Here is a 20,254-nt window from a genome sequence, read left to right as displayed (position 1 = left end):
ACCCTTGCCAGACAGTTACAGAATAACCTACAAAGTCTATTTTTAGGGTCCATAAAAGTTTATATCCTTTCAAGAGACTACACAGATCTTTGTTTGCTTTTTTTAATGTGAATTTGGAAATGCTCAATATTGGCATCCAAACATCCACTGAGCCCTGCTATGATATATTTCCTTCTCCAAAGCATTTGTTATTGTTTTTAATCAAACAAAAGCTGTCTAAGAATCCAAGGCTCTAATCTGAATTGTTACTGCTTGAACATCTGTTAAAAAATTCTGGCTGCACAAGTAGAACAGATTCTGGTTTACATTGAAAACTACGTAAGTAATAAATATCTGGCAAATCAAGAAAGCACTATATGGGATATAATCTAAGATGCAATCATTAAATTACTTCTTAGTCCTGGACTATGTACTCAGAGGGAGAGAAAAACCACAAAAATAAACCTTGGTTTTGATGGTTACTTTCAATGTTACTGTGCTCAGTAGGCTGACTCCTGGTTGATTTGCAAATCCACACATGCCCCTGGGAGTGGGATCTCAGATCGTTCAGCATCATGGCAGATTTCCAGTTCTTGGCAGGAGGGTTGTTTTTCTCCGTGAATCAGCAACTGTCCATCACACTACAATCTGTGAAGTGAAAAACCCACCTCATCAGCATAAACTAAATGCATGTATGTGTGTATACATCACAGAGGAGTTTCTGGTCTCTCTACAGCCCACATGCGAGGACTGGCATTTGCACAAGCACATGCATGCCTCTGAAAGCCAACCACAAGAAGCAGTGATTTATCTCACCTTCTGCAGGCCTGTAATGCCTGCAGATAACACATCATCTGCATGGAAAGCCTTTAAATGTTATGGTAAAGAACACAAACAACAACCCATCCTATTTACTGCTTTCTCCTATCAATGGCCTCTGCTCTAGAGTTGCCCACTGTGGTCAGCTGCAGAACAGCTGCCTGTCCCTGCAGCTGGAGAGTAAAGAACATTTTCACTGTCACATAATGCTTACCAGCAAATGCATTCTAAACACCCATCAGCAAGGAAAACAAGAGCAAATAAGCTACATTTGAAACATCTTCCTGAAACGTGCTCCAGAATTTTAACAGCTCTCTGTAATACAGATGATGCTTCTAAAAAATGATAGCAAACGAGATGAATGCTGCCCCAGTAAAGTGAACTTATTCTCAGAAATACTCTGACAAGCAAATCATGAATTTTGGAGATGTATTACAGAAAAGGATGTACTAATAAGTCCTCATTTTATTCTCCCTGTGTCTGTCTCTTCCTGATACACAAGAGATTGCAGTATTCCTATCGTATGGCATCGCTGTGCTAATATTAAATAACAACAGACTTGCTGGCTGCTCAAAAATGCCATTTTTTGAAGGAGGCAGGGGAAAAAACTACTATAATCAGAAAATCACTCTTAAAATTCAGGAATCAGACACTCCCACCTCCCCAATTCACTGTGTAAACTCCTAGAAAAACTATAACCTGATCCAGTGGATGAAGCAGTTCAGCAGAATGTCTGGGTCTTCACTGTTCCCTCTGCTTGAATTATATGTCCAGGGCATTGCAAACTTTACCCAAATTACTCTTTTTTTTTTCCAGAGTCTAAACATAAAACCTACACTTCAGGGATATAAATTCAAAATTTGAGGCTAAGCATAAATTCACTCAGTAAACTGGGTTTGTTTCTTGCAGCATTAATTCGCACATGCACTGAAGATCATGGAATACAGCACAGCCAAGTTATCAAACTGCAGCAATGCTGTCAAAAGGAAGGCTTTTTTTTCTTTCCTTAAATGCAAACAAATCTTTTATTATTAGCTGCATAAGGGTGATCTATGTTTACACAGCTCAGAACTGGATTTAAAACCAATTTTAACAGCCAACTGTTTCAACTTGCATGTAAACAAACATACTGCATTTCTTCATTAGCTGGAATTTGCTGCAGTCTGTCAGCCATCTGTACTGTCTTGCATTCTGTTCTCTATTCAGAGCACCACTATCAAATGTTGGTGATATAGTATTGCTCTCTTTGGAGACATCATGACTACACTATAAATAGTTTAGAGACATAAACCACTATTTCTAACAGTTGCCTTAATATCTGCTTTCTTAGAATGCATTAGGTTGTTCTATTTCTCATCCAGTTTTGGTTCTCTGTATTTTTTTTGTTTTGTGAATACGAGGAAAAAAGATTTTATTTTGTCTCTCTCAGAGGTACAGACCAAAAACTGCAACCTGAGCAAGGCTTTATCCAACTTCTGCACCCCTCAAATCCCAGATGCAGAAGCCAAACCCCAGAACATAACCCTGCAAATATCTGCAGTGCAGTACAAGGGTGACTGCACAGTGCACAAGAGCCAGGCTGTCCTTAAACCAGCTAGTTTAGGCTGTCCTTAAACCAGCCCTGGAGCACCTGCACAGAGAGGTGCAGGCTGACCCAGGCACTCACTGAAGCCACACCAACCAAGCCCAGCCTGGAATCTCACACTGTGCTGGTGCAGCTCTGTGCTGGAGCTCAGGAGCTCCCAGAGCCCTGCAGAGCCCTGGCTCACTCCAGCCAGCTCAAACATCAGCACACCCCTGGCTCCAGCAGTAGGGACCACAGCACAACCCCTCTGGTGCCACCTGTCCCCAGGCTCTCCCTGGGGTCACAGTGCCTGCAGATGCAGCCTTGAGCAGCCCTATAGCCCTGAGCTCTGCACGCAGAGGCTTTCCTGAGGGCAGCCCTGCATCCCAGACCCTGCCAGGAGCCTCCCAGAAGCTGTGGGGGCACCACGAGTCCCCTCCAGCCTGCAGTCACACCCTGGGCTATTTGGGCTGCTCTAAACTGCTCCAGCTCTCCCAAGCAATTCCAAGGGGACTGCAGCACAGCTGAGGACACCACCCAGACAGTTCAGCTACTGATCTGAGCAGTGTGCACTACTTTCAAACTTCAGAGAACAGCTGATAGTATCTTTAGAAGAACATAGCTCACAGAAATAAGGGGCTTTGGTTGGTTGCCGATCATTCTCTCTTTTAGGTAGTCAGGAAGACTGGTAGTGAGACTGGAAACCTGAAACACACCTTAAACCCCAATTTTCCCTCTTCTGGGCACAGCAGAGCCCTCAAACATCACTTGCATAACCAGTGCCACTTGACAAGTGATGCAACCACAAACCACAAAGCTACTTAATATCCATGTTAGTTTTCCAAAGCGAAAGCTGCCTCTTCAAATACAGCTTTTTACCTCACTCATATACTGAGTTTAAAAGTTCTTAGGAAGAACTTGATGCTCTGCCTTCAAGTTGACTCCCAGACTTAGATCATATTTCTGATTTCAGACCTGCAGTGCTATAAACCCACCTTCTTCCAAGAGAACAAATTTGCTGCCCTCCAAGAACAGACTCGTGGCACATTTGTGCAACACCAACAGAGCTGTCCCTGATCAGAGGTGTCAGAACTCTGAAAGCTGATTTTGGTGGTAAAATTACCAAGAAGTCAACATGCCTCATTCTGAGAGATCCATTTCAGCTTCAATTCTGAGTTTCTGACTGAGGAAAGTATGGTGAAACACCACCTAATTTTATTATCCTGTCAGTTGTATACAAAGGAGAGCAGGGCTCACTGATAATCAAACCAGGAGAGTGAAGTCTCCTATCCACTAGTCCCTGACTAAAACAGACTAAAACTTAACCTGTAACTCAGCAAAAAAGTTCTTCAGGTGTCTAACTAACCCTCTGGATAAGTTTGGGGATTTTTTTTAAAAGCCTAATAAATCTACCACTGGAAATCTCTTCCTTTTCCCAGCTTATGCCTCCTTTTCTGCAACAGCAGCAATAAAAATGCCTACACCCTTGTGTCCACATAATTTTCAGCAAAATTTCTTGTGTAGAACTAAACAAGCCAAGTTGCAGGCGTGAAATCAAGCTGCCAGAGAGGCTCACAGCCACAGAATGCTCCTACAGAGCTGCAGTACCACTCTTACATCATGAGCAAAATAAATTCAGACATGCAACCATTTAGGGGGACAGAATACAAAATAATTCTTTCTTCCCCTTCAATGCCTACACTTATCAGGCAGTAGTTTCAAAGCAGGGCTGGGGGGGTAAGAAAATACAGGTCTCTTTCCTTCAGGTCTGTTTGTTCCCTTCTGTGACTGAAAGAATGGAAAAAATGCAGTACCACTGTCAAAATTTTCCAGCTCTATTTTGGCACATCATCTCTCAAAACCAGCTTGATCTAAAAATTTCAAGCATGTTTAACTCAAGAGCCCTTGACAACATCTAATGCACAGGCTATTTATCATAAATTGAGGTGCTTATTTTTGGACTTCACCTTGAAACAGCAAATAATGTCTGTTTTGTCAGTACCAGAAAAGCTTATAAATCCTGCCAAATGTATCAATATTATGTATTTCAATGGTATTCTACATACACTGCAGAGATAGCCACAACTCTCTGAAAAATTCATTTGGCATTACAGATGTACATATTTTGAACTCCATGTGAAATCAGATCCTGTTGGGAACCACTATGACTTGCCCTCTCTACCTGAACAATTACTGGATTTAGCACTTTTAAGTAACTAGTGTCATTTTTAATGTACTTTAACATGTGGGAAAAAAAAAAAGTAACTTATTTTTTATGTTTCTCCTTTGCCCATTCCACAATTCTGACACACACAGAATGATACCACTAACTGCAATAACCCTTTGGAGCTTCACAACTACAGAGAATTTTGAAAAATCTGCAAACCTGCAAGAAACACCCTTTGTAGTGCTAAGTTTTATGTATGAAAAGACAGAAATTTCACACTTCATCACTTGCCCCAAATGTTGCTGTTACATAGAAATTCAAATTAATAGGTATCACAGGAGATTATAGGTTCAATGGCAAGCTGCATTCAGAACAGCCTTTCTACAGTCTTTGCCTTTGAACCATTTCAAATTTTTTCAAGCACTTGAAACAATCTCAGTCTCCTGTGGTATCCTTTCAATGCCTTCAACTAAACTGATTCCAGCATCACGTGTGGGATGCATCACTCAGTGCTGTTCTGATTTCTGACTTCAGAGCATGCAAGGCCAGCAGCCACCATCTCTGCCAACAGCACTGAAGGAACCAACAACCTGGACACAAGCGGAAGTGGTGCTGACCCTGTTGTGACATTCCAGGAAAGCCTCCAATAAAGCAGTTTCCCAGTCAGACCCATGGGGTGGCATCTTCACTAGCAGTGAGCCACCCACCACAACACTTTCCCACTTGCTCTGCACACAGAGCAGACCCTTGTTCTCCCCAGCCATGTTAAATCCAAAACAGATTTGTAGAAGGTACCCAAGCAACCCCACAGAAGTGCTTTACGTGCCATGAAAAACTATCAGTGCTCTCCCATTCCTTATTCTCCTCTGCATAGGGCATCTATTAGGAAGTAAATATCAGGGATTAATGCATATTCACCATGCATTAATCCCTGAAAAGCAAGGCTGGTGCTTTAGGTGATTTGCAAATATACAGCTCCTCAAACCACAGTGATTCCATCAGGTCTGATTCCATCAGACCCACAAGCATCATGGTCTGTAAGAACAGCTGCTGTGCTGCTCTTGCAAAGAACTGAAAAGGTTCCTTGTAGCTGTCTTGCAGATCTCAAAGAAAAATAAACCTTAGACTATGTGCTGTTTTTCCACAAAATTGATTGTGAGGCCTTGAGTTCAAACCCAAAGTAGAAAGTCCAGGTATATGTAGAAAATAAACAAATTAAATACAAAAGCCTTGTTTCTAGCACAGTTATTTGTGGATAAAGCTGACTTAACATGTCAAGAGTAACTGAGGTAAAAAAGCTAGCTTTGTTTTTAAAGGTTCACAAACCACTGTGAGAAAGAAGAAAAAGGGAACTTCTTCAGACAAGCAAAGATCCTTAAAAAGAACTGCAGACAGCATACATGATTCTAGATGACTAATACTGCAACCCCGAAGAAAAACTCAAATAAAAAAGATTCTCATGAATCAGGACAGTCTTTTTCAAGAAACATTTTAATGATGACAAAGTCACATCTGTGTCACCTCTAAGCTCCTCTGTCTCATTTTCTGTTTACCCTTGCAGAAGAACACAACATTGCAGACATCAGGTTTTTTAATTTTCCAAAGAGCAGAGCCTGTTTTTAGTGAACTAATTTCAGTAGCCTATCTGTCACACAGCCTGTGCATCTATTGCTACTCAAAAGAAAACAGAGGACAGGGAGAAGGGCACAGAATTAGACTTAGTCTTATAAACTGTCAGCATAAACCAATTCAACTTAATTTTATATGACCAAAGAGGAATTTATGCTAGAAGATGGCACATACCTAGAGAAACTGCAGAACAAGCCCTGAAAACCAAATGATCATTTTAAGCCTCTAGATCAAGGGCTCTGGTTTTCAGTGCATGGATAGTTAAACTGCAGAGCGGCTTCTCAACTAATTTTCTACTTTGCAAACTCTGGAGTACAAGGAAAATAAGAACAAAGAGGAGAGGACAGCTAATTTTAGTGTTTCTGGGCTGAAACAAAATAACAACAAAGACCTACTGAACCATGAAGCAGTTTTTCCAAGCTGCTATTTCAGTTACAGGCTTTCTTTTCCCTAGTCAGTGCTGGAAAGAAGATGCCAGTTTCTACCCTATCAGAGTAATACAAGCACCTTATTTTATGCAGAGGGGCACATTGAGAGCTCTGAACTGCTTGCATAATGCTTCAATACATTTTGCTGCACCCAAAATGTGTATTATAGCTGACAGGAAAAAAGCAGCATGATTTCTTCAATTTCCTTCTCTCTCACTGGTTGCCCCTAGTAAGAAGCATCGCTCCTGCAAACTGAACTTGAGTCTTGCCTATTACATTTTAACAACTACCCTGAAAACTCATCCCTCTGACAGCTTATTATTACAGCACTGGGCTGAAGCTTCATAATTCTGAGCCTCGAGCATGTGTGGAAACAGTTTTGAGGACAAAACCAAGACCTCAGGATCACAGGATTATCCAGAATAATTATTATTATTCTGACCTCCAGAAGGTGACCTCCAGAGGTTCAGTCCAACCTCCTGTTCCCAAGCAAATCAGCCATGAGATCTTTTCCATTCCATAAGGCTCACATGGTACACCCTCCCCAGGCAGCCCGTTCCCCTGCTTGATTGTCCTCGTGGTGGAAAAGGTTTTCCTTACATTAAGTCCGAACCTCGTGTTTCTATTTGTGTCTTTTGTTTCTCCAAGTTCATCTTCTCGATGAACCTCCTTGCAGGCACTGCCAGGCTGCTACTCTGTACCCTTGAAACTTTCTCTTCTCCCTGCTGAACAAACCTGGTAAGGTTTTCATCATGAGATTTTCATCCATCAGCTTCAGTTAAGAGTAAACAAGGTACTGAGACAGTAACCTCCTCAAAACAACCCCCCAGACTTTCAGGTCTTAAAATAAATACATGTTCTTCAAAGAAACTGTAATCATCTCACAGGAGTGGGCTTTTGAACTCTGATTTTTCTAAGGAAAGTTCCCTTTTCTGAGCAAGTATTTACTCAGAACAACACATCTTATGTTTTCAGCATCATCAATACTACTCTAGGGCTGAACAAAGTCTCCTACAATTTAAGGATGAATGGATTGGTTTTAGTCACTGTTTCAAAATAAAGCAAACTCAGAACAGAGGGTGAACACTGACATTTCTCTCCTGAGCAGCAAATTACTGCAATAAATTTGGGCAACCAAACAGAAAGCTAGAACAGAAAATGCTGCACTGCCTTCACACATAGCAGTATTAAAATATACAGCTCATAATATTGCTGTTAAAGTTCTCTCTTCTCTAAGGATCTATGTGCTATTACTCTGCAAACCTTCACAGGAATAAATTATGCTTTCCAAGCATTAAAAACACATTAACATGACATAGGGCATGGACATTCAAACTTCAAATACTTACTGAATCCAATAGATCATAAACCAAATCAGTACTAGAAAAAAGAAGATGGTTACATTAACTAAAATAAAGCTCTCTGAAATAATTAAGTGATTTTTCAGCCACTGTGATAACACATATTCCAATGGCTTAGATATCAGTGAAAGAGTCATTTAGACACAATTTCACTTTTAGTCATTTACTGGAACTCATAACCCTCTGGCCCAATTCCAGAAGATTTCTCAAATCCAATATAAAAAACTTCAAGTCAGCCTAAGCAGCCTATACCATGCCACATGAACAGTAAGCTGCCACAAGACACACACACAGCAATACAGCAGCACATTTTAAAACTGCCTTCATTTTTCAGTGCCCTTCAATTACTTTAAAGGAAAAAAAAAGAGACTTGACAACAAACATTAACTTCTCCCACCATTTCACCCACTGTGTTATTAGCCAATTCATTCACTTGTCCCCCATCAAAGTTGGTATGCTTATTCTTGCTCATAAGTAAGTGTTTCATTTCTTAAAAACATTTGCATGGCACTAAAATCTGTTACACTTAACATCTCCAGCTTTACCTTACTTCTCAAATCAATAGGCCTAATTAAGCATTTTTTGCATAGCTGAATCTAAAACTGAATGTTTATCAAATGACAACTAGAATATTTTATCCAAAAACATTTTAGAAACTCAGTCAAAGTACAACAGTTCAGTACAGCTAAATTAAAAACATGAGATTTCCTTTAAAAAGGCAACATGAGGCTGCAATCTTGACCTTTCACTTTGGCATTAGAACCTGAAATTTCATGTTTTGAGGAATTTTGGAAAACAAGCTCTCCATACAGCTTTTTTTAAACCCATCACAATTACCACAAGCCATTCAAAGAAAAGTTGCCTTAACACCATACACAGCTTCTCACAGACAATCACTGTCATCACTACCTTACATGAATCTCAGGTACACACTTTTATACCTTCAGTTTTTGTGACAACCACCAGAAATCGAGCGATGTTATGGCTTTACAACCTGCTGGGCAACTCCTCTGGATACTGCAGAGCTGCACTAACCTGAGTGCACCTCTCTGTATCAGCACTGGACTTGACCCAGGAACTCCTGCTGCATTTTGGGTCTCCTGTCAAGGGTACTACAGAGCTGAGTGTTGTCTGCAAGAGAGTGTCAATGGGTTCTATACATGAGATTTACTATGGAGAGTTACACTGCACATAGGAATGCATGCTAGCTTTTACCTCATGCCTTTCATTCTCCTGCATCCATCAGAAACCCAAGTGCTCTATTTAACCATGAGGGCTTCACCCCTCTCCCTTTTGCAGCTGTTTTCCTAAGATAAGCTCTGAACTGTGTTGCTGTTCTGAGCCAGCTCACCTGCAAAGACTGTTTGAGAGCCCTGCCCACTGGGACATGACTCAGAGCAGAAGACAGGTACACAATGCTTTCTGATTTTAGCATGGCAGTGAGACAAGAGCAGCAGTACAAACAGTACTTTGAACCTTCTAGATGGGAAGATGCAGCTGGGCTTACGCGCACTCAGCTGACAAAATAATTTTGCAGTCATGTAAATGACTGGTGCATTCCTTCTGCTCCCTCAGGATCAGGAAGTTTGCCTTGCTGTGACTGGCAAGGTGCTGGTCTTCAAGTCTTCACATATCTCCACCCAGCAATGGCAGGTTTGAAGTGTCTTACAAAGACAAACAGATAGGAGGGGAACATCTGGGGGTTTTTCTACATGTAGCAGTGCTTATGCTTTGAGAAAGAGGTAGAGAATGTAACTATTGACCACCAAGTCTTATTAATTTCAGCAGCTCTGGTAGCACAATCTGCCAGGGAAGGATGGGGCAAATGTGGTGCTACATAGCCAGAGCATGAAAATGAGTATTTTAAGGATCAGGCAGGTCAGCGCTAAAACTTCAGCTGAAAAGTTTGACACTGATCCAGGGGAAATAAAAGTGCTACCACATCTCACCCCAAGGTACTGCTGTTAGCTAAAAAAAAGGATAAGTAAGAAGCCATATCTTCAGGCTTCTACAGTACAGATGTGTCTTCTTTGCAAAAGTAGGAGATGTATAGCATACAGGGTCCTGGAGACAGTGACTGGCAGGCCTGAATGGTATCCCCTGAAGGTCCAAACTCACTGCAGACCTTGAAGAGCTTTCAAATGCTAAGGACACCTGCTTACAGCCACATGAACCTTGGAGAAAGTCTTTTCTCTAACAAACAATGCACTGAATTATCCAAAAGCCTGTGGCCAAAGAGACATTTTCAAAAGAGGTAACAAAGCTGTCTCTGCAGACCATCCCTCCCAGGTGCAGGTCCAGCCCTGTGACAAATGTGAACAGTGTGACAGGCTTGTTTAGGTGTGCAGCTCTGGCTTCCCAGCAGGCACACCAGATGGCTCTCAGTAGGTCTACACAACAACTACTCTCCTGGGCAAGAGAGCAAGGGAAAAAAAACAGAGGAAAAAGCACAGCAGCAAAACACCTCACAAGGAAGCTCCAGCTAAGGCCTGTGCAATGATTATGGTCCTGCATGAGAGATCTTTGTCAAACAAATTATGAGTGAAAGCAAATTACCTGAAGTGTTGGGAGATGCAGCTTGGACAAATGTAAAAACCACAGTTTTTCTAATACTAGTTCTCCAAAATGGAAGTAATCCTCTTCAATTATATTTATGTGTATGTAAATTTACATGTAACAACACAAACACTTCTTACACTGTCTTACCATGAATTGAATTAAAAATCACTAAGTGAATGACATTAAAATGGCTTCATTGAGGAACTAAGCTAGAATTCAGAGATTCACTTTTGCTAGCTCAAATATAAAACTAATTTAGTCTCAAAGTTCCAAGTGTTTTAATGGTTTTGACTCCTCTTCCCACTGAGTATCAGTCAACATACAGCACTGAACAAGAGAGTTAGATGGAATTCAAATAGGAGTATTATGTGGTATATTAAAAATTTCTCTTAATAAATGCATAAGCATATGACACAAGTGCATCAAAATCATATTGATCTAACATGAATAAAATTTTTTAGACTTTGCTCCTGACTTTTCAAATTATCAAAATAGAGTGCTTAGCTCCATAATTACCAAAGAAGAGAATGTTCTCTTGCAAACACGGGACTGCAAGTGCAGTCTCACTGAATGGAAGAGATGGTTTTGAAGCATGTTACCTCTTGCCAAAAGATAATAAACAGGAGTATAATTTGAAATCCCTGTAGGAGCACAAGTTATCTAATAGAAGTTGTCAGTAAGCAAAGCAAAAGAGGAAGAGTACAAGGGGAAAAGGGCTGAAAGAGAAATCTGGAAGGTATGTTTAATTTCAGCACAGGTACATCAGTAATCCCTTACATACTTAGCATTACTAAATTTGAAGTCCTCTGATAAAATGACTTTATTTGAATTCTCTCTGGCATGGCATGCTGAGCATTAATGCAACATAAGAGAATAAATAGTCCTTTCTCACTGGCTTTCTGCCAATCTGACTGCAAAACTGAGACCTCACACACAAAACCAGCCATCCTTGAAGACCCTGAACACCAGCAGTGCACTCCTGACTCATTTGGCCACAAGACATTGTAGATGTCTCCATGTACCATGCAGAAAAGCAACACAGGACACTACTCTGTCCTCATTTGTTAAAGAGATGGGGGTTATTATCTCTCAAACATGACAGACATTACCGTCACATCAAATCTCATTTTCTATTTCTGAGCAGCTTGTCAGCTAAGTTAAAACATTTGTGTCTTAAGACCATCACTGCAATTCACAAATACTATCTTAATCTAAGTAAAAAGACACAAGTGTTTTCCTTTTCATGCTCCTCCAAGCAGTCTGCATTTTAGACTTGCTGTGGCAAGGAAAACAGAGACAGCAAGTTAATCCTGTAAGACTTAATACAAACAGATGAACCAAGAGAGAGCCCTTCTATTACTGTGTTCCAAGTACTTTCTCATTTTCAGAAGTTGCAAATCTCAACATTATGTTTTGTTTAGGAGATTTATGTCTAAATTGTAAACTGAACAAAAAAAATCCTGAGAAAGTTATACAACTGACCATGTAAATGCATTTCTACAAGTCCCTACATTTTTCATGACAGAGGTCCCAGATAAAAATACTGAGTCGAATCAGAGAGGAGGAAGTTGTAGGAATGTGCAGTAAAATTTTAGAAGTGACTGTCATTACCTCATTTGTTTAAGGTTACTTGGTAGAGTGACCATGAAATAATATTTTGTATTCTTTTAAAACAGAATTAGGAATCCAAGCACAACAGGTGCCATGAAACAGCAAAAAGAAGATTGCGAATTTTTGGTTTCTGAAGACTGACAACATCCCCTCCCACCACAACCTGTGACTTGCCTTCCCAGTGAAAACATTAGATTCACTGTGAAGTGAAAAAAAATCAATCTGTGTGTTCTAAAGAACTTGGCATGCACTTTCAAAGTAATCCTTTCAGACATGGAAAATTCAAATGCTCAAAAGACAAGCTGACACCTACTAGCTGAAGATAAGATCACTGGTAATAAAACTTAGGCTCCATAATACTCAGATTTCCAGCACTGATAAGAATTGTTTTAATAAATGCTCTCCTTGCCCAACAATCCACTCAAGAAGATGAAACAAAGGGTAGGATCAAATAGAGGCTTCAGTCTTGAATCTGTTCTTCATACATGTAGTCAAGGCAGACCAGTAAAGGTGAAAAGATTGCCTTTTGCCAGCTGCTCTAATGTAAGATGTTGAGACAGATTTGCCTCTGTAATGCTTGTAATTACCTTGTAATGCTTTCTATCTCACTTCCTGTCCTTATTTTCTGGCAACATTTTGAAAAAATTCTTGTAACTGTGCTCCCAAAAGTCACAAAGTTGGATTCTTTTTATAATCATAAACCAATTATTGTCTAAATGTTATGGATACAGACCTGCTTACCCTAGAAGTGGGCGCTTCTTTTTAATTTCAACTTCATTACCACAGTGAATAATACATCTTTTAAAAAATCAGGATGCCTTTATCTTTTCTTTGTAGTGGTTAAATCCTAAAAAGAAGCAGTAACAGATGAAGAAGTCAAAGAAAAAAATCCATTCACTATTTTCTACTTCTGGAATTGACTTTTGTGTGTTTAAATCATAAACCCTTTCCCAAAAGTACCAAAGAAAAAGGATTTTCCTTCATCCACACATGAAAAAGAAAAAACCACACCACAAAACCATGAGAAATCAAAACAGAGAGCCAAACAGAGGAGATACAAGCAGGGAATAAATCCAAGAAGCAAAAATCATATCCTGTACTTGCATCAGAACACAAAACAACACAAAGTACAACACCTTGGCATACAGAAAAGCAATAAAGCTATAAACACAGCATAGCTGTGCATAGCTATAAACACAGCAATGTATCTTGTCATAACACTTAATCAAATGTCAGACACAGTATTATCATTGTCTGATCTGTTGGCCATTGTTAAATGGCTTTCATCCCTTCCCCTCGGCATTCTCTTGTGAGGTCCAGCGGCACCCAGCTTTTTATTATTTAACTTTGATTTTTCTTTCTATAGGAATGGACCATGGTCTGAGACTTCCAAGGCTTTAAATGGGTTCATACTTTTGAAATCAGCAAACAGTGGAGGCTGCAGGAAAACCTTGACAACTTCAAAAAAAATAAAAAAGCTCAACAAAAGGGATTTCCACTGAAGCAATCACCAGTAAGAAATCTGACTATTTAATATTTGTTAATTTAACACTTAAGAGAACAACATAATGCCAAACAATGTTCTGGCAAAAAAAACACATCCTAAAAACCCCTTACTGCATCCTGATGCACTTGTTACCAAGGAAGGAATTGATCACATTAGTTTTACACCTGGGAGGGGAAGGAGGAATTGTAAAAACGGGAGTTGAAACGGCAATCTGTAGGAGGAGGCATTTTCAAAATCATACTTCTAAGGTAAAAACTATCAATTTTTTTCTCTCTGAGAATGAATTTTTTTTTAAAAATATTTTTAAAGGTTTTTATTTACTTTTGCTATGACAAAAAAAAGTACTGCTAGGAATAGTTTTTTTCGAGTCTTTGCTGGCATCTGATAACATGCAAAATCCACGGACCTCAGCAATCAAGTGCCAGGAGACCAAGAAAAAACCCTTAGGCAGGTTTTAAAACAGGAGACAGTTTAGCATTTTTGTCCTCACAGGACTAGATGAATCACATTTACTTTTTCTTCCCCTTCCCCCTCCACAAAAAAAGTTCTGTTGGTTCAATGCTGGGGCAAAGGCCACGGACTGCATTAGACCATCTGAAAAACAGAGTCCAGGAGTAGCTGCTGCCTTTGACAACTTCAGTTAAAATCAGAGAAAGGCAGCCAATAGGTGAGGGAGAAGAGCCACCAGGTGGGAGGACAAACAGGTCCCTGAGCAGGCTTCCCAGCACAGCAGTCCTGGAAAGCTGTTGTGTGCTATGGCCTCACAGCAGAAACACAAATCTCCCTTGGCTGAATCTTTCATTAACCAGTAGCTTTACAGTGACTTAGAACCTAAACACAAAGGCCAGAGGGATTGGCAGGGCCCAGAGCTTGAGTGACTCATTGGTAAGTAAAAGCTGGAAACATCAGAAAAACACAAACACCATCACAGGCATAAAAGTACAGGCACAGCCCAGGTTCAAATCTAAAACCCCTAAATTAAAAGCAGGGAGAAGGCAGTCTGTTTGCTGGCACTGCCTTGGTGTATTTATGGCCCCACAGTGACAAATGGGTTTGAAAGGACCAATGTTACAACACAATAAACAGGTAGTGTTGGCACCACTAAGCTCTCTCCCATCTCATTCACCTGCAGTAACATACCCAGTAATGCATACTTGCATTTCTCTACCTACAGAATGCATACTACCTATTAAAGAATAACTTTGCAGCAGTAACATTCTTCTTTAGGAGACAGAAAAACAATGAACAACTAACAAAGTCACTTCCACTAATACAAAAAAGTAAGCCATTAAAAAGACTGATCAAATTCCTGTGAGGGTAACTTAAATTATGTATTTCTCCTTGACTATTTTTCAATAAGATTCTAGTCTTACAGAACCTGCCAATAAAATTCATCAACACAATTGAAATAGGGAAGATAAGCAGCATTTACACCAGAAGTTTCTCGACCTAAAGTTCTGAGGTCAGCCAGGTAAAAAACAATTACTCTAACCTCAAATCATCATCATTTTGGCATTATTTTCCCATCCATAAAAGGAGCTATGGATGAGATTTCTTTGCAGAGAACACTGCAAATTGATAGCTTTGTTCCAGTTCACTACAGTTTCTTATTGATTTTCTCTCGTTTTAGCCTGCATTGATTTGTTAATCCCTTCTCTGTAACAGTCCTAATGACAAATTGAGAATGAAAAACTGCATGCTTTAGGGCCTTTTCCACCAGCCTCTAGCTTCAAACCATATTTTCACTTGAACTTGGAACATGTCCATGCACTTACCCTAGGTTAGATCTGATTCACCTTAAACTAGCTTGGGTGCATTTTACACTGAAACCTTTCTGTTCAGGCTTCTCATGGATGAAACGAGGCAGCCAAAACCACACCAGTGAGGCAGAACTGGAGTTCTGTCACTTCCAAGGTTGCTGCTCACAGAGACTGTCTCAAAACCAAGTACATTCTTAAGTAATTCTGCAGCACTGCCCATGGTTGATTAGCACTAACTGCAGCATGCATCTGAAGGGCATTACCAAGCATTTATGGCACTGGTTGGAGCAAAGAAATCCTTCCAAGGAGCAGGATCACAAGCTGTCTCTATGCTCAGAGCCGCAGTCATGGCGCACTGTCACTAGAACAATCCATGCAGAAGGATGGGACCCAGCTCGTATTTTTAAGTTAAGGAATGCAGTAAACATGAAGAGATCAGAGAGTTGCAAGGCAACTTAGATTAGTAATTCTGCTACTAATAAGCTCATTAAATAGATCTGCCAATTTGGTGTCATTGTTGGGGCCTCGCTACCCACAGCTGATGCCTGTCTGCACAAGCCATGGCTACTGCTGCAAGTAGCTTTATTCCCTTTTCATCTCCTGAGACTTTCAGAGATCTCCAAGTGAGATACTCATTTGAAATTCTAACTGCAACACACCACCAAATTGAAAATTAATTTATGACTTATGAAGACTAAGTCTTGCCCAGAGTCACATTTGTAACACCTCAGTCATCACATGCTGGGTGGGTCTCCACCTCCTGAATTTATCCAATGTCATTCCTCTCCTACACCACCCCATCTGTCAGGAAATCGACCTTTCCTGGTCTCCCATACAGACTGCAGAGCAGCCTGGCCCTGGCTGCCACCTCACTGCTGCAGTGCAGCCCCAGCAGAGCAATTTTGGTCATTTTAAATCAATCCTTATGTGCAGAAGTGCTACTTGGAAAGCCTGTAGTGTGTACCCACACAGCATGTGCTCCCTGGCACGCAGAGGCAGCGCAGGAGTTCTCCTTTGCCATTCCCTGCGTTTGACTTTGCTTTCCCAGCTCCCTCCATGCAATGCCAGCTGCAGGGAAATTGGTAGGGGTGGCAGGAAGGACAGTGCTGGGAACCAGTATCACCTCCTCTTTGCTTTCCAAAAATTACAGACCCAGAGCTGGTGAGCCAAGCTCTGCTCCTAACACACTGCTATTCTTAACTTGCAGAGATGACTTTGCTGTGCATGTTAAATGTCTCTCTTCCCAGGCCATGAGATACTCCTCACAAACCATGATCATGTCTTAATGGGATAAGAAAAGCACAGAATAAGTGGGGTGGCTACCTAGGCAAAAAGTAGCATTTGGGTTGCAGCAGTTTGGTACTGCTCTCAATTTTCTGCTTAGGAGAGCAGCAGAGAGAACTGACTAAGCTAAGAAATAAATCCTGTTCCCTCATTGCCTGTGACATGACTGTGAACTCCCAATGTTCTTGCAGTGCTGCCAAGATTGGTGTTACTCTCCTACACAGGGCATGCAGAGCACACAAACACACCTAATCAAACACAGACTTGCTGCATTTTGTATGCAGACTGTAGTTTCCATCTTCTGTTACATCCTGTTTGGGTTTTTCCCCCTCCAACCATTTGGTCTGTTAGTTTCAGCCTTAATTGCAATTTGTCACTCACACAGTGAGCTGTACTCGGAACCCACTTCTCTGTGGCCTTTATTTTCCTTTATTGTCTCTTAAAATTAATTGATAAGCCAAGAACTCATTGCAAGAATATTAACGGAACCAGCTCTACATTAAAATTTTCATCATTGCATCTCTAAAACAGCATAACAAAATCAATCAAGGAAAATTCAACAATGCCATTTCTCAAAAGACATGGATCAAAACCAACTCATAAAAGACACCAGATCATAACTGGAAAAAAAACACCAAATCAAAAAACTCACAACATACACCAAAGTATTACTTGCTTAGCAAGTGAGAAACTAGATATCACTTCAACTTTTTCTCTGCATTTACCTCCTTCCCTAACACCCAAAGTGGGGTTTTTTAAAGCAGCTTATTGGATCAGTTACTTCACACATATTCTCAAACTTTTAGCAGTAAAATCTGGTTTAGGAAAGTTCAACTTGTTTCTCTACCACAAAAATACAAACTTCTCATTCAGAACATTCAAAATAAAAGCACTTACAGTAGCCAGGCAAACAAATAAGTATTTGAAGCCACACACAGAGCATAGAGAGGACATATAATAATATGAGGTTATTTCTTTTGATACCCCTTAAAGCCTCAACTATAGGTTTACTTACAAAGAGGCCTTGAACAAATTTCCCTGATAAGTCACAAACAGTTGTCATTTTTTTAAAAATCAAAAGGCTTCATTTTCAATATTATTGTGACTATGTGTTAAGGTAATAATGTGCATACATTAAACTACCAGTTATATGAGCAATTAATTGTCATCATACAGATACCTTAGATTTGTTTTGTAGGCAGTTGCTTAATAGTTTGCAACATGAATGGGGAAAAGGAAGGAAAACAAGAATATGCTAATACCAAAGCTATCTTTCAAACACTTTAATAAAAATATCTTACTGCAACTGCACTGAAAAGAACAGCAATAAACTTGGACTGCAAAGCACCATGAGAATGTGGCTATTTATGGTGTCATTCTCTGAAAGAAAGGAACCTACAGAGGATCCAAAGCAAACTGAATTACACAGGATGAACATGCACATTGGAACCATGGACCACAGCAGGATCAGGATAAACACAGTAAGCACACGTTATCACCAGTCTATCAGTTATGTTCCTTCCCTGACACAACTGGTCCCTACATCCATCATCAAGATTCAAGTTGAGTGATGATTATTTTTTAATCTCCCAACTGAATTTTCAGAGATCCCTCCCCAGAAAACTGTGATCTAGCACAGTTTGCTTTGAGTAGAAAAGGACATGGTGAAAACATGGCTCCATGGGAAGCCATGCACATCCAAAATAACTGCAACTCTTCCTTCCATCCAGCTCAGCAAGAAATGTTCAGCACTGCACAGGCACTTCTCACTTGTCTATTGCTGCAGCAAATGTTTGCTGCAATGTGAATGACATGATGAACATACCACAAACAGTAGAATGATAGCTATTAAAGCCAAAAATATCAAACAGACTGGAAAAGCATTTTGACAAGGAGGAAACATTAAACCAGATCTTTGTAGCATTTGCTAAATAGAGAGACTCATCATATTTCGGGCCATTTGTATTTAATTGTCCTTTCATCTGAAGAGCGGTGGATGAATGCACATCAGATGAGTCAGATGTTCTGAAGAGGTCCCATCAAGGACACCCAACAACACAAGAGCACTGCCTGAAAAATGCCTCACACAACAACTTCTCAGTGCCTTGGCCCATTCCATGTTGGTTAGGCATTGAAGCACTGAGAAGAAAACAGCAAACAGACCCGCAATGGCAAAATGCAAGAACTTTAAACACATTCAACAGCTGGAACTACTGATGCAGGGTGACTCCAACATAGGGAATAATGTGCTCTGACTCCATGATTTCAGAAGGCTGGAGAATTGCTTTATTAAGCTATGTTATATTATACTAATACTATACTAAAACTATACTAAAGAGATACTATATATACTAAAAGGATACTAAAGAAAAACCTGTGACAGTCACAACACAGCTTTGACCCAACTGGTCGATCAATCCAGCAGAGTCCAATTAACAAATCTCTCTAAATAAACAATCTCCATAACTCATTTCACATGTGCCAAACAACAGGAGCAGCAAGTGAAGATAAGAATTGTTTTCTCTTCTGTAAGCTTCTCACTGCCTTCCCCAGAAAAAACCCTAGGAGAGAGAATTATGTCTCTCTCTGTTGAGAGAATGTGGATACCACAAGGAACCTCCATGCCTTTCAACCTCCCAGGAAGACACACTCAGATTAGTGGATAATTATCTAAAACTCAGGCTTTTGTTCCTCCTTTGCTTCAGTTTAAAGGAAAAAAGTACTCTTCTTTCTCAAGGTCAATGTTATCAGTTGAAGTCAAACTCACAATGGAAGAGGTCACTCACAACACTTCAAGAATCAGGTTTTGAAGTGGCAGACACACATTATAACAGCGTCAGTTCAAAGAAATGAGAATCCCTGGTCTTTGGTGGAGAATGTAGGCAAGCCATGGGCATGGAGACACAGAGCAACACAGGAGGTCAAATCTACTCCTCTGTCCTTGAGCTAAACCTGTGTGTCTTTTATACTGTCCTCTAATCCTTAGATTAGTTTCTCCACTTTGACTTTAACAATATTAACTGAAGTGCAGAGGCAATCAGCAGACCACAGCTTTGCCAAAAATTCAGTTGAATCATTAAAAGTGATTTATAAAAATAGACCATGAATAAAAGTCATCAGTCATAATCCTCAACTGTTAAACTGTCTCTCCGCATTAAACACAAAAATTGGAATTGTTAATTCAAGGTAAACATGGAAAAGAACTCATCTCTATATTCCTTTCAATTCAGCTCTCAAATCAAATCCTATCTCCACATGCCATCAAATGGAAAAGGGGTAGCTTGTGTCTTAACAAAGAACAGCTCACTCTACATAGCCTACATACTGCAATTTAAAGCATTTTCAAGTATAAATTCTAGCTTTAGCATTATTTTGTTATCTTGAAGTGAAACAATTTAGGTCCTTGTTATCTGTTTTTCCTTTTTTCGTCAACACAGCTCCTCCTAGGATGCAGATGATCCTCTTAAGTCATCTTTGTGCTGTTATCTCTGCAAAGAATGATGTCTGCTCCAGAACACTGCCATTGCTAATCACTCAAATCAGGTCTCTCACAGGTCTATAAGGAGGAACAGCGCTCAGGGCAGCA

At 40.2% G+C, this 20,254-nt stretch overlaps 1 protein-coding gene across 7 annotated transcripts in view; it reads right to left on the bottom strand.

Moving 5' to 3' along the window:
• SERGEF (secretion regulating guanine nucleotide exchange factor) overlaps positions 1-20,254 on the bottom strand; it is a 141,807-nt gene that overhangs the window by 89,935 nt on the left and 31,618 nt on the right. The window contains exon 10 of one of the 7 annotated variants that reach the window (XR_009114564.1): positions 445-627. The exons of 5 other annotated variants lie outside the window; for them this stretch is intronic. The gene's annotated coding sequence lies outside the window, so the exon portion shown is untranslated. The remainder of the gene's footprint in view (positions 1-444; positions 628-20,254) is intronic. One more of the 7 variants, XR_009114565.1, reaches the window with a different exon arrangement.

The sequence above is a fragment of the Melospiza georgiana genome, chromosome 6 (assembly GCF_028018845.1).
Source record: "Melospiza georgiana isolate bMelGeo1 chromosome 6, bMelGeo1.pri, whole genome shotgun sequence".
Classification (NCBI taxonomy): domain Eukaryota; kingdom Metazoa; phylum Chordata; class Aves; order Passeriformes; family Passerellidae; genus Melospiza; species Melospiza georgiana.
Note: the sequence above shows the minus strand (reverse complement) of the source record. Positions and strands in the feature narration are given on the sequence as shown.